Source organism: Panthera onca, chromosome C1, assembly GCF_046562875.1.
Source record: "Panthera onca isolate mPanOnc1 chromosome C1, mPanOnc1 haplotype 2, whole genome shotgun sequence".
NCBI classification, from domain to species: Eukaryota; Metazoa; Chordata; class Mammalia; order Carnivora; family Felidae; genus Panthera; species Panthera onca.
The window spans coordinates 128175279-128189776 of NC_138346.1; positions in this window are offsets into that span (position 1 = coordinate 128175279).

Consider the following 14498-nt stretch of genomic DNA (forward strand, 5'->3'; position numbering starts at 1 on the left):
CCATAGTTAACAAAACTGCATTGGCCACTTGAACGTTGCCAAGTGGATCTGAAATGGTCTCTCTACACCCAGAAAAAAATGGTAACTGTGTGAGATGATGGATGTGTTAACTAACCTTATTGCGGTAACCATTTCTCAGTCTCTAACCATGCACCTTAAACGTACACAATGTTATATGTCAGTTATATCTCAGTAAAGCTGGAGGAGGCCAAGTGGGCCCCCTTAGTGCCTTAGTTCTTTTCACAGAATCAGCACCGTAATCCTAGATACATCTTGTTTCTTTTTCATATAACCCCGAGTTAAGGAAACCTAGCAACAGGAAGAGCAGCCTGTTAATCAAGGCTGTGCATCAGAACCAGTGGCGGAAGAGAAGCTATTATTGTAGGTTCCTGGGCTCTGCCCAGACCTGCTGCATTTGAATATTGGGTGGATGGTGGTACAGGGCACTTGCGTGTACATTTTTTAGCCCCATAAGCACTGCCGTTGGGCAGCGAGGGTTGAGAGCCTCAGACTGGAGAAAGCATCCCTGGGCTGGGTGGGGTACTACCTGAAGTCCTCCAGGATCTTTTTTTTTTTTAATTTTTTTTTTAGTTTAATTTTTGAGAGACAGAGAGAGAGTGAGCAGGGGAGGGACAGAGAGAAAGGGAGAAAGAGAATCCCAAACAGGCTCCACACTGTCAGCACAGAGCCTGATGCGGGGCTCACACTCACGAACCACGAGATCATGATTTGATCCGAAACCAAGAGTGGGAGGCTCAACTGATTGAGCAACCCTGGCACCCCCTCTTTTTTTTTTTTTTTTTTAGAGAGACAGCATGTGAGCAGGGGAGTAGGGCAGAGAGAGAGAGAGAGAGAGAAAGAGAAAGAAGGAGAGAGAATCGTAAGTAGGCTCCATGCTCGGCATGGAGCCCCCACACAGTGCTAGATCCCACGACTGCAAGATCATGACCTGAGCTTAAATCAAGAGTCGGGTGCTCAATTGACTGAGTCCCCCAGGATCCAGAACCAGAGAGTGAGCCTCTGGAGGTGAGGTGGGAGGGGAAATAGTGAGAAGTAGGTGGAGGGGGAGGAGGGGCAGAAGCAGAGAAAAGAGGACCTGAGCTGAGGCAGGGACCCAGCCACACCGGTGGCTGCTCGACTCCTGGCTTGTCCTTCTTTATTTCTTTCCAAGTTTGTTCTCAAACGGGTGACCCCTCCCAGGCTTCAGGGGGTGGGGGATGGGAAGAGCATGTTCAGACACCATCACATTCATTTCTCACACCCTCCCTAAACATGCAGAACATGCCTGGACAGTCCAGGACTTCTCACTTTGTGTAAGGGCTTCAACCGTAGAAATTGAGTTCCCTTCAACACCCTCTTTGTCTTGAAAAATCAGAGTCTGAAATACTAATAAATGAGGCCCTGAGGCTGGGAAATCAATATCGGGTGGAGCTAAGTGCCCCAGAGGTATTTTGTCTGGGTTATGCAAATGTCTACAGACAGCCAAGGTAGGAAAACTCCAAACAAGCTGATCAACGAGAAGGAAAAGAAACTGGTCAGACATTCAGTGAAATCAGGCAGGAGAAAGACTCGGAATCTGGAGGCAGCTTCTCATGGTGGCATGGGTTCAAATCCTAGCCCTGCCCTTTAGCAGCCAGGGGATCTGGGGCATGTTACTGAATCCCTGTACACCTGAATCTCCTCCTCCGTTTACAGTAGTACATACCTGCCTCGTAGGGTTTGTTTATTCACCACATTTTTACCAGGCACCTAATTAATGTGCCAGGCACTCCTGTGAAATTCAGCACTGACCAAAATAGACAAAGTTCAGACTTTACAGAGCTTTCATTCGGTGGGAGTTTTTTTGGGGATTAAATCTGCTAAGACGTGAGAAGCAATTAAGAGCCACGCCTTGCACATAGTAAATGTTCAGTAAATGTGCACCATCTTCCCTCCATGTCTGGCTCCGCTGCCCTCCCACAGCTGTCAGCATATTTGGGCGGAGGGGTTCTCTTCCAAAGTCCCTTGAGGCTCTGTTGTTCTCTGACATTTGACCTCACATTTGGCTGTGGGCCTTACAGCTAATACTTCTGGGAACAACACTGCCTCTGCCCAGAGGGCTCTGCTCCTCAAACCAGCAGAGGCTGGGAATGGTCTTTCTCGTGCTCTTTGCCTGAGGCTGCAGGTCCCTAGCACCAGGTGGTAGCCCCCTTCCCCTGGCCTCTGCTCCTGGATGCCTCCAGGAACGAGGAACGATAACTTCCTGGCAACCAATTTAAGTGTGACAAAGGTGTTTAGGAAAGAGCACTGTTCCTCTTTATAAAAGGGGCCTGTTGGCTGAGATGGCAGAGAGCATGGAAGTTCTCACCTTCTCTCATCCCTGAAATGCAGCTAGATCAGCACCAAGCCATTTGCACACCTAGAAAATTGATCTGAGGATTTACACAACAATCCGCATAACTTGAGCCACAGAACTCGGCAGGTACGCGGTGCAGAGAGGTGAACTGGGGGAGAGAGAAGCCGTGGAGGGTAGGGAGCTGTTTTTGTGGAGAGAGAAGAGAGAAAGGGGGGAGAGTGCAGGAAAAGCACTCCCCCCGCAGGATAACACTCCCCCCACAGAGAAAGAGAGAGAGTGGAAACGCCCACAAGCGACTGAACAAGAAAGGGAGAAAGGAGGAGAGGGTTTCAATACCATTAGGACTCTATAAACAGGGGAGTGCAGAGTCTGAAACCCCATAGCTTGATACCTGGTGGAGCTCTGGTGGGAAGGGCGAATCCCCAGGAGCAGGCAGCGAGGTCTGAGGCGTCCACGGGTCACACGGGAGAAGCGGTTCCCCCGCTAGGAAGGCATCCGGTAGAGGCTGTAAGGCCTCCCACAGGCAAAGGTCCCGGCAGACCCCGGAGAACAGCCATGTTTGCTGGTATTGGAACAAAGATGCGGTGAAACCGCCCCGGCTGTGTGTTGTGTTTTGGCATAAGCTCTGAGCTTCCGCCGCCTCATGATCCCGTGAACTTTCCCTGGGGCAGGCAGGCACCCGGCCACAGTCGCTGAGGAGGCTCTGCAACAGCACAACTGCACAAACGTTCCCGGGGGGCAAGCCGGCACCTGGCCATTGCTTGGCGACATCGTCCCCCAGAGGGTCAGAGTGGGCCCGAGCCACAAGGCTCTCAGAGGTGAGGGGTTTGGAAACACAGCCCCAAATGAGATAGAATTCAAGAGGGAGGTGCTGCCTGGCAGGCTGACAGCTTGCACCTGGACAGTGTAGAAGCGGTGAGTGGACAGAAGCTGGCGTCAAAGGAGGAGTGCTTGATTGCCGGTCTGTGAGAGCACAGAGTTCTGATACCAGAGACTGGGAAGCTGGGTGAAGCCACTTTCACCTCTCCCACAGGTGCACATACATGGGCATGCGTACCACACTGATCCGCCCCAATAAGCTAAGTAGTGCCACCTAGTGGAGAACAAAGCCATTACACCAAACCCGGTCCAACTGAGTCAACCAAGTTCAGGACTTAGAGGACCACCACAAGTCTCCCCTCCTGCCTAGTGTACAGACTATAAAGGGCTTCATAGTTAGACTTCTAGGGGAAACTAATTTCTTTCGGATTTCATCTGTTCACTGGTCCATCTACTCGTTTCTTTTGTTTTCTCTTTTTCTTTTCTTATCTTGGATACAAAAAGAGAAAAAAAATTTTTTTATGGGGTGCCTGGGTGGCTCAGTCAGTTGAGCGACCAACTTTGGCTCAGGTCATGATCTGACGGTTTGTGAGTTCGAGCCCCGCGTCAGGCTCTGTGCTGACAGCTTAGAGCCTGGGGCCTGCTTCGGATTCTGTGTCTCCCTTTCTCTCTGCCCCTCCCCTGCTTATGCTCTGTCTTTCTCTCTCTGTCTCAAAAATAAATAAACATTCAAAAAATTTTAATTGTTTTTATTTTCCCTTTGAAATTTTGAAATTTTTTGATTAAATTTTTTATTTTTTGTAAATTTGTTATTCTATTTTACTTTCTTCACTTCATTTTATTCTATTTTATTGTATACTTTTTTATTTTTAAAATTTTTCTTACTTTTCTTTTCTTTCCCTTTTTTCCTCTATTCTATAAAGCTTCTTTCAACAACCAGACCAAAACACACACCTAGGATATAGCTTCCTTCATTTGATTTTTTGTGTTGTTTTTAATTTTTTAATTTTAATTTTTTATTTTATTAATTCCTTTTCTTCCTCCAAAATGACAAAACAAAGGAATTCGCCCAAAAGATAGAACAGGAAGAAATGACAGTCAGGGACTTAATCAATGCGGATATAAACAAGATGTCTGAACTAGAATTTAGAATCATGATAATAAGAATACTGGCTGGGGTTGAAAAAAGCATAGAATCCCTTCCTGCGGAGATAAAAAGCACAGAATCCCTTTCTATGGAGATAAAAGAAGTAAGATCTAGCCAGGATGAAATTTAAAATACTATAACTGAGATGCAATCTCGAAAGGATGCCATGGCAAAGATGGATGAAACAGAGCAGCAAATCAGTGACATAGAAGACAAAATTATGGAGAATAATGAAGCAGAAGAAAAGAGAGAAACTAAGGTAAAAGAGCATGATATAAGAATTAGAGAACTCAGTGACTCGTTAAAAAGGAATAACATCCAAACCATAGGAGTCCCAGAAGATGAAGAGAGAGAAAAAGTTTAGTTTTTTAGAGAGAAAAAGAAAGCTTATGTGAGCAAATCATAATGGAAAGCTTTCCTAACCTGGGGAAAGACACAGACATCAAAATCCAGGAAGCACAAAGAACTCCCATGAGATTCAACAAAAACCAACTATCAACAAGGCATATCATAGTCAAATTCACAAGACTCACAGACAAGTAAAGAATTATGAAAGCAGCAAGGGAAAAAAGTCCTTAACCTATAAGGGAAGACAGATCCGGTTTGCAGCAGACTTATCCACAGAAAACTGGCAGGCCAGAAAGGAGTGGCAGGATATATTCAACGTGCTGAATCAGAAAAATATGCAGCCAAGAATTCTTTATCCAGCAAGGCTGTCATTCAAAAGAAGAGTTTCCCAGACAAACAAAAACTAAAGGAGTTCGTGATCACTAAACCAGCTCTGCAAGAAATTGTAAGGGGGGCTCTGTGAGCGGAGAAAAGATCAAACAAACAAACAAAAAGATCAAAAGCAACAAAGACTAGAAAGGACCAGAGAACACCACCGGAAACTCCAACTCTACAAGCAACATAATGGCAATAAATTCATATCTTTCAGTACTCACTCTAAACATCAATGGACTCAATGCTCCAATCAAAAGACATAGGGTAATAGAATGGATAAGAAAGCGAGATCCATCTATATGCTGTTTACAAGAGACCCATTTTAGCGCTAAAGACACCTTCAAATTGAAAGTGAGGGGATGGAGAACCTATCTATCATGCTAATGGTCAAAAAAAGAAAACTGGTGTAGTTTGATGTCAGTATGGCTACTCTGGCTTTCTTTTGGCAACCAGAGTAACCATACTTATATCAGAAAAACTAGATTTTAAAATAAAGACTGTAACAAGAGAGGAAGAAGGGCATTATATCATAATTAAGGGGTCTATCCATCAAGAAGATCTAACAATTGTAAACATTTATTCCCCCGATGTGAAGCACCCAAATATATCATTGATTATATAAATCAATGAATCATAAACATAAAGAAATGCATTGATAATAATACCATAACAGTAGGGGACTTCAGCAACACCCCACTTATAGCAATGGACAGATTTTCTAAACAGAAAATCAACGAGGAAACAATAACTTTGAATGACACACTGGTCCGGATGGACTTGACAGATATATTCACAACATTTCATCCTAAAGCAGCAGAATACACTTCTCAAGTGCACATGGTACATTCTCCAGAATAGATCATACACTGGGACACAAATCAGGCCTCAACAAGTACAAAAGATTGAGATCATACCATGCATATTTTCAGTCCACAATGCTATGAAACTTGAAATCAACCACAAGAAAAAATTTGGAAAGACAATGGATATTTGGAGATTAAAGAACATCCCTCTAAAGAATGAATGGGTTAACCAAGAAGTTAAAGAGGAAATTAAAAAGCACATGGACGCCAATGAAAATGATAACACCGCAGCCCAAAATCTCTGGGAAGCAGCAAAGGCAGTCATAAGAGGGAAGTATATAGCAATCCAGGCCTTCCTAAGGAAGGAAGAAAAGTCTCAGATACACAACCTAACCTTACAACTTACAGAGCTGGAAAACGAATAGCAAATAAAACCCTAAACCAGCAGAAGACAGGAAATAAAAAGATTAGAGCAGAAATCTATGCTTTTGAAACCAAAAAAAGAGTAGGACTGATCAGTGAAACCAGGAGCTGGTTCTTTGAAAGAATTAAAGAAATTGATAAACCCCTAGCCAGTTTGATCAAAAAGGAAAAGTAAAGGACCCAAATAAATAAAATCAAGAATTAAAGAGGAGAGGGGCCCCTGGGTGGCTTAGTTGGTTAAGCATCTGACTTCAGCTCAGGTCATGATCTCACGGCTCATGAGTTTGACCCCCATGTCGGGCTCTGTGCTGACAGCTCAGAGCCTGGAGACTGCTTCAGATTCTGTGTCTTCCTCTCTCTCTGCCACTCTCCTGCTCATGTTCTGTATTTCTCTCTCTATCTAAAAAATAAATAAAAATTTAAAAAAAGAATGAAAGAGGAGAGATCACAACCAACACTGCAGAAATACAACCAATAATAAGAGAATATTAAGAGAAATTAAATGCCAATAAATTGGACAATCTGGAAGAAATGGAAAAATTCCTAGAAACATATAAACTACCAAAACTGAAACAGAAAGAAATAGAAAATTTGAACAGACCCATAACCAGTAAAGACATCGATTTAGTAATCAAAAAGTTGGATGGCTTTCGGGGGGAATTCTACCAAACACTTAAAGAAGAGTTAACACCTATTCTTTTGAAGCTGTTCCAAAAAATAGAAATGGAAGGAAAACTTCCAAACTCTTTCTATGAAGCCAGCATTTTGATTCCAAAACCAGACCAAAACCTCACTAAAAAGAACTACAGACCAATTTCCCTGGTGAACATGGATACAAAATTCCTCAACAAGATAATAGCCAAACAGATCCGACAATACATTAAAAGAATTATTCACCATAATCACGTGAGATTTATACCTGGGATGCAGGGCTGCTTCAATAACTGCAAATCAATCAATGTGATACATCATATTATCATATTAATAAAAGAAAGGACAAGAAACACATGATACTCTCAACAGACGCAGAGAAAGCATTTGACAAAATGCAGCATCCTTTCTTGATAAAAACAATCAAGAACGTAGGGATAGAAGGATCATCCCTCAAGATCATAAAACCATATACAAAAGACCCACAGCTAATATCACCCTCAATGGGAAAAAGCTGAGAGCTTTCCCCCTAAGGTCAGGAACAAGACAGGGATGTCCACTCTCGCCTCTGTTATTCAACATAGTATTGGAAGTCTTAGCCTCAGCAGTCAGATAACACAAAGAAATAAAAAGCATTCAAATCAGCAAGAAGGAAGTCAAACTTTCACTCTTCGCAGTTGGCATGATACTCCATATGGAACACCCAAAAGATCCCATAAAAAACTGCTAGAACTGATCCATGAATTGCAAAGTTGCAGGATACAAAATCAATGCATACAAATCGGTTGCATTTCTATACACCAATAATGAAGCAGAAAGAGAAATCAAGGAATCTATCCCATTTACAATTTCACCAAGAACCATAAAATACCTAGGAATAAACCTAACCAAAAAGGTGAAAAATCTATACACTGAAAACTATAGAAAGCTTATGAAAGAAATTGAAGAAGACACAAAAAAGTGGAAAAAATATTCTATGCTCATGAATTGGAAGAACAAATATTGTTAAAATGTCGATATTACCCAAAGCAGTCTACATATTCAATGCAATCCCTATCAAGATAACATGAGCATTCTTCACAGAGCTAGAACAAACAATCCTAAAATGTATATGGAACCAGAAGAGAACCCAAATAAACAAAGTAATGTTGAAAAAGAAAACCAAAGCTGGAGGCATCACAATTCCGGACTTCAAGATGTATTACAAAGCTGTAATCATCAAGACAGTACGGTACTGGCACAAAATCAGACACTTAGATCAATGGAACAGAATACAGAACCCAGAAATGGACCCACAAACGTATGGACAACTAATCTTTGACAAAGCAAGAAAGAATATCCAATGGAATAAAGAGAGTCTCTTCAGCAAATGGTGTTGGGAAAACTGGACAGCAACATGCAGAAGAATGAATCTGTACCACGTTCTTACACCTTACACAAAAATAAACTCAAAATGGATGAAGGACCTAATGTAAAACAAGAAGCCATCAAAATCCTAGATAAGAAAGCAGGCAAAAAAACTCTTTGACCTTGGCCGCAGCAACTTCTTAATACATCTCCGGAGGCAAGGGAAACAAAAGCAAAAATGAATTATTGGGACCTCATCAAGATAAAAATCTTCTGCATGGTGAAGGAAACAATCAGTAACACTAAAAGGCAACCGACAGAATGGGAGAAGATATTTGCAAATGACATATCACATAAAGGGTTAGTATCCAAAATCTATAAAGAACTTACCAAAGTCAACACCCAAAAAACAAAGAATCCAGTGAAGAAATAGGCAAAAGACATGAATAGAAACTTTTCCAAAGAAGACATCCAAATAGCTAATAGACACGTGAAAAAATGCTCAACATCACTCATCATCAGGAAAACACAAATCAAAACCACAATGTGATGCCATCGCACATCTGTCAGAATGGCTAACATTAACAACTCAGGCAACGACAGATGTTGGCAAGGATGCAGAGAAAGTGGAACCCTTTTGTACTGCTGGTAGGAATGCCAACTGGTGCAGCCACTCTGGAAAACGGGATGGAGTTTCCTCAAAAAACTAAAAATAGAACTACCCTATGACCCAGCAATTGCACTACTAGGTACTTAACCAAAGGATACAGGTGTGCTGTTTCGAAGGGGCGCACGCACCCCAATGTTTATAGCAGCACTATCAACAATAGCCAAAGTATGGAAAGAGCCCAAATGTCCATCGATAGATGAGTGGATAAAGAAGATGTAATGTATATAATAATATATAATATATATATAAATATATATATCAAAAAGCAATCAATCAAAAAGAATGAAATCTTGCCATTTGCAACAACTTGGATGGAACTAGATAGAGGGTATTATGCTAAGTGAAATTAGTCAGAGAAAGAGAAATATCATATGACTTCACTCATATGAGGAGTTTAAGATACAAAACAGATGAACATAAGGGAAGGGAAGCAAAAATAATATAAAAATAGGGAGGGGGGAAAAACATAACAGACTCTTAAATACAGAGAACAAACCAAGGGTTGCTAGAGGGGTTGTGGGAGGGGGGATGGGCTAAATGGGTAAGGGGCATTAAGGAGGACACTTGTTGGGATGAGCACTAGGTGTTCTATGTAGGGGACGAATCACTGGATGCTACTTCTGAAATCATTATTACACTATATGCTAACTAACTTGGATTTAACTAAATTTTTTAAAAAGTAAAATAAATAAATAAATAAATAAATATTTTTAAAAAATAAAGAAGGGTCATGTTTGTATTTACTAATAATCCCAGCTATATTTATTGAGTGCCTATTACATGTCTACTGCATATACTTTCTCACTGAATTTTCTTTTTTTTTTTTTTTAACGTTTATTTATTTTTGAGACAGAGAGAGACAGAGCATGAACGGGGGAGGGGCAGAGAGAGAGGGAGACACAGAATTGGAAGCAGGCTCCAGGCTCTGAGCCATCAGCCCAGAGCCCGACGCAGGGCTCGAACTCATGAACCGCGAGATCGTGACCTGAGCCGAAGTCGGACGCTTAACCGACTGAGCCACCCAGGCGCCCCTCACTGAATTTTCACAACATCTCTTTTAACTACATATTTCTTCCCCCATTTTACAGGTGAGGAAACTGAGGCTCAGAGAAATTAAGTAACCTGCCCAAGGGCACACAGTCACTGAGGTACATTGGACTCAGTCAACCCCAAGGTCTGGCTCTACACGGGGCACCACACTGCCTACAAAAGGCTGCGGAGTGAACCCACAAGACTGGAGGATCCAGCAACAATCCAAGACTGTTTCCAAACCCCGTGGGAGCTGACATTAGATAAACTTGGCAAGTAAGCAAAAGGCCCTCACATGCCAAGCACAGTGGATGTTTCTTAGATGGCTTCGTGTCCTTTGCATTCATTATCTGCAACAAACTCAACTTCACAAGGCCAGAATATTTCAATGTAACATAGAGCTTATAAACACTCCAAGTGGTGTAAACACGGCAACAGATATGCCAGAGAGAGACTATAAGCCAGAAAGAATGTGCTACAAACTTCAGAACAGTGCACCCGGGGTCAAAAGCATCACTGAGTTGCCAAGAGGCCCCTCGTATTAAACCTCAGGGCTTGTGGATAATGTGAGAAGATTAGCGGAGTACTAAATACAAAGAAATACAAAGAAAGTATGTAGAGAAAGGGTGGGGCCAGGTGCGGAAGGCAGTGAGCCAGATCTGGCAGGAGCACAAACCAGGTTATAGGCTTGGCCCCGGGAGACTGAAGATGGCCTCACCTACAGTCAGGAGATGTGACCTGGAGCAGGGGAGGAGCAGGGATCTCCAGGCGGTGCAGATGGTGGTGGTGGTGGTGGAGTTGGTGGTGTGGTTCAGGACGCTCTGTCCTGGTGGAGCATCAGGGGTTGGGGACCTGATCAGAGGAGAGGCCATGAGAGCTGGGGCCTCGCTGGGCCATCTGAGATTCCAGGCAGATTGCAGCCTGGCTGAAAACTGCCTGATGAAATATGAAGCAGAGGTCGTGTGAGCTCATGCAGAAGGGGCCGGGAGGGAAGGGGAGGCTGTGGCTTAGTAGTATGGAGGGATCAGGACACACTTTGGATCCCCAGGTCTCTGAACCTTCAGCTAGGAGACCAGGCCCCACCCACCAGCTGCTGGGTGGGAGCCTTCTCACACTGGCCCGGCCCTGAAGGCAGAGGGAATGCCGTTAGTGTAGCTGTTGGGGGTGAACTGTCTGCTGTCCCCTCTGAGCTCACTGCCTGCACAACAGAAGGTGCAGTAACCCCTTTACTCTGGAGGGAGCGCAGGCTAGAGAAGCACAGAAGAGGAACCTAGACGGATCATCTGGCTTCTGGTAAGCAACGTGAGAAGGCTGGGGAACCCCGACACATCGCATGTTTAGTAGGCTGCTCGGTTACCAGGAGGGTGCAAGCTTAAGTGTTGATACTCTGTAAGGCCTAAGTGTCCTCGCCCCATTCCTGGGCAGGACAGCTCCAGAAGCGCCCCCTTGTGGCAGGACGTGCACCAGCCCTATCCTCCCCCCACCCTCCAAGGCGGGGAAAAACCCCGCTTCGCCCTGCGGCCCCAGAACCCTCCAGGCCTCTCACAGAGCCCTGGGCGGCTCCGTTCCCCATGCCACTCTGATCCAGGGAGGGGCACGCCCGTGTCCGCTCTGCCGGGACAGCCCATTTGGGCACCACCTGTAAACTGCAGCTCTTTGGGTTCTTTCGGGTTCTTTGCCCAGGTAGGTAAGCCTCTCCCCCAACCCCCGGCGTTGCAGGAAGACTGAGGCGTCCCTGGTGCATCCCTAGTAAGTGGCTCTCAGGGGACCATGGCTGCCCTTTACTGAATGAAGACCTGAAGGCCAGCCACTTTGCACATACTGTTACTCCCTACCTCCTCCCATGCGGTGAACAGTATTATTGGCCTCTTTGCACCAGTAAGAAAACTGAGGCTGCGTGTTTCTCCTCACTTCCTTTTTCTACCAAAGTGAAATTCACATAACATACAAGTAAACGTTTTAAAGTGAGGGCTTCAGCGGCAGTCCGGACACACACAGTGTTGCGCCACCACGACCTCTAACTAGTTCCACAACATCTTCATCACCCCAAAAGGACCCCGACAGCCATTAAACCGTGAGTCCTTCCCCATTATCCCTCTTCCTCAACCCCTGACAACCAGCCATCTGCATTTCGTCTCTTTGGATTTAAGTGTCCTGGGTATTTCATGTCAATGCAGTCACGTCCCACCTTTGTGTCTGGCTCCTTGCCCTTAGCGTAGTGCTTTTGAAGTTCACCCTTGTTGTGGCCTGGGTCAGTACTTCAATCCTTTTTGTGGCGGAATCATATTCCATTGGAGGGATAGAAGGCATTTTGTTTCTTCATTCCTCTGTTGGTGGGCACTTAGGCTATTTTCACTTTTAGGCTATTGTAAACAGTGCTGCTCTGAGCATGCTGGTGCATATATTTACTTGAGTAACAATTCTCAATTCTTTGGCACAGATCCTAGGAGTGGAATTGCTGGGTCAGATGGTCGTTTTATGTTTCACTCTTTGAGGATGCATCAAACCATTTTCCACAGTGGCTACACCATTTTACATTCCCACCAGCACTGTATGAGGGTTTCGATGTGTCCATGTCCTTGCCAATGCTTGTTATTCCACCCCCCCACCCCGTATCTTTTTTTTTTTTTTTTAATTATAGCCATCCTAGTGGTTGTGAAGTTGTACTGAGGTTGATTTTTTAAAGTGAATTAACTACATATTTAAAGAAAACTGGGGCGCCTGGGTGGCTCAGTCGGTTAAGTGTCCAACTTCAGCTCAGGTCATGATCTCGCGGTCCGTGGGTTCTAGCCCTGCGTCAGGCTCTGTGCTGACAGCTCAGAGCCTGGAGCCTGCTTCAGATTCTGTGTGTGTGTTTCTCTCTCTCCGCCCCTCCCCTGTTTGCATTCTCTTTCCCTCAAAAATAAAATAAAAACATTAAAAAAAATTTTTTTTTAATAAAAAAACTGTTAAGAAAATAACAGCATGGCAGTGTGTGGATAGGGCAGGTAAGACTGGCAAACCCAAAGCCTGTAGTTTGGAAGCAGAGAAACAGATGTTCGCCTGTGGGTCACACTCCTCTGGCCCACCCTGCCTCCCCCCCAGCAACCCAAGCCAAACCCAACCCAGACTCTGCAAGAGGATGGCAAATCTCCTCTATCCCCTGCATGAAGGTAAGTTCCAGGCTGAGGCAAAACTCTTGAGTTCAAAGGGCCTTCATTGTGTCTCCCATCTTAATACTGCAGAGAAAGCCCACACCACCTCTGCAGGCCCTGTGGTGGGCCTGTGCGCAAGAATGCCCGGATGTGGTTCGCCAGCGCTCCCCAGTCAGGTCTGTGGGCTAGTCCCACCCTGACCTCTCCCCCGTGATTTTGGTTTTTAACTTCTTATCCAAGTATAACGTACAGAAACTGTAAGTCTATATAATCTGATGTATTTTCACGCACTCAGATAAAAACAGTACATTATCGATACCCCCTAAACATCCCCCCAAATTTGTACCAACCCAAGAGTAAGCACTAATTTGACTTTTTTAAAAAAGGGTTTTTTTTTTTTTTTAATGTTTCATGTGTTTTTGAGAGAGAAAGCATGAGCAGGGGAGCAGCAGAGAGAGAAGGAAACAGAGGATCCGAAGCTGGCTCTGCACTGACAGCAGAGAGCCCAGTAGGGGACTGGAACTCACAGACTTCGAGACCATGACCAGAGCCGAAGTCAGATGCTCAACCGACTGAGCCACCCAGGCACCCTACTGGTCTTTCATGGATGAGGTTTGCCTTGAGGCTTGCATAGATGGGACTACATAGCACAGACTCTTGTGTCTGGCTTCCTCCATCAGCAGTGTTCATGTCGTGTTCCTTCATGCTGTTTTGTGTAACTGTAGCTTGTTCATTTTCATTGCTGTCCGGCATTCCATTGTGTGGCTGTGCAGGTGACGGGCATTGAGCGGTCTGCAGCTTTGAGCTACATGAATGGGGCTGCCGTGACATCCTACCTAGGGCGGGGTTTGCAGGGCGCCGGTCCGCCCGTGCTCTGCTTTGACAGGTGCGACCAGTTTTCCGTAGCCTCACCGATTTACGCCCTCCCCTGAATGCATGAGCATTCCCACTGCCTGTCCTTACCACCACGTGGTGTTGTCAAGCTTTTTCCTTTTGGCCATTTTGGTGGGTGTGGGGGAGTAGCTGTTTGAGGTCTTAATTTACATTTCCCCGATGGCAAATAAAAACGATCCCCTCTTTGTGTATGTATTGGTCATTTAGATATCCTCTTCTGTGAAATGCCTAACCAAGCCTTCTGTTTATTTTTTTTATAAAATTTTTTTTAATTTTTTTTTTTTTTTTTTTTTTTTTTTTGAGAGAGAGAGACAGACAGAGCACGAGCAGGGGAGGGGCAGAGAGAGGAAGACACAGAATCTGAAGCAGGCTCCAGACTCTCAGCTGTCAGCACAGAGCCCAACGAGAGGCTCGAACCTCAGATCTGATCTGAAGTCAGCTGCTTAACCGACTGAGCCATCCAGGCGCCCCGCTTCTGTTTGTGTTCGCTGTCTTTTCCTTACTGATTTGGAGTTCTTTATTC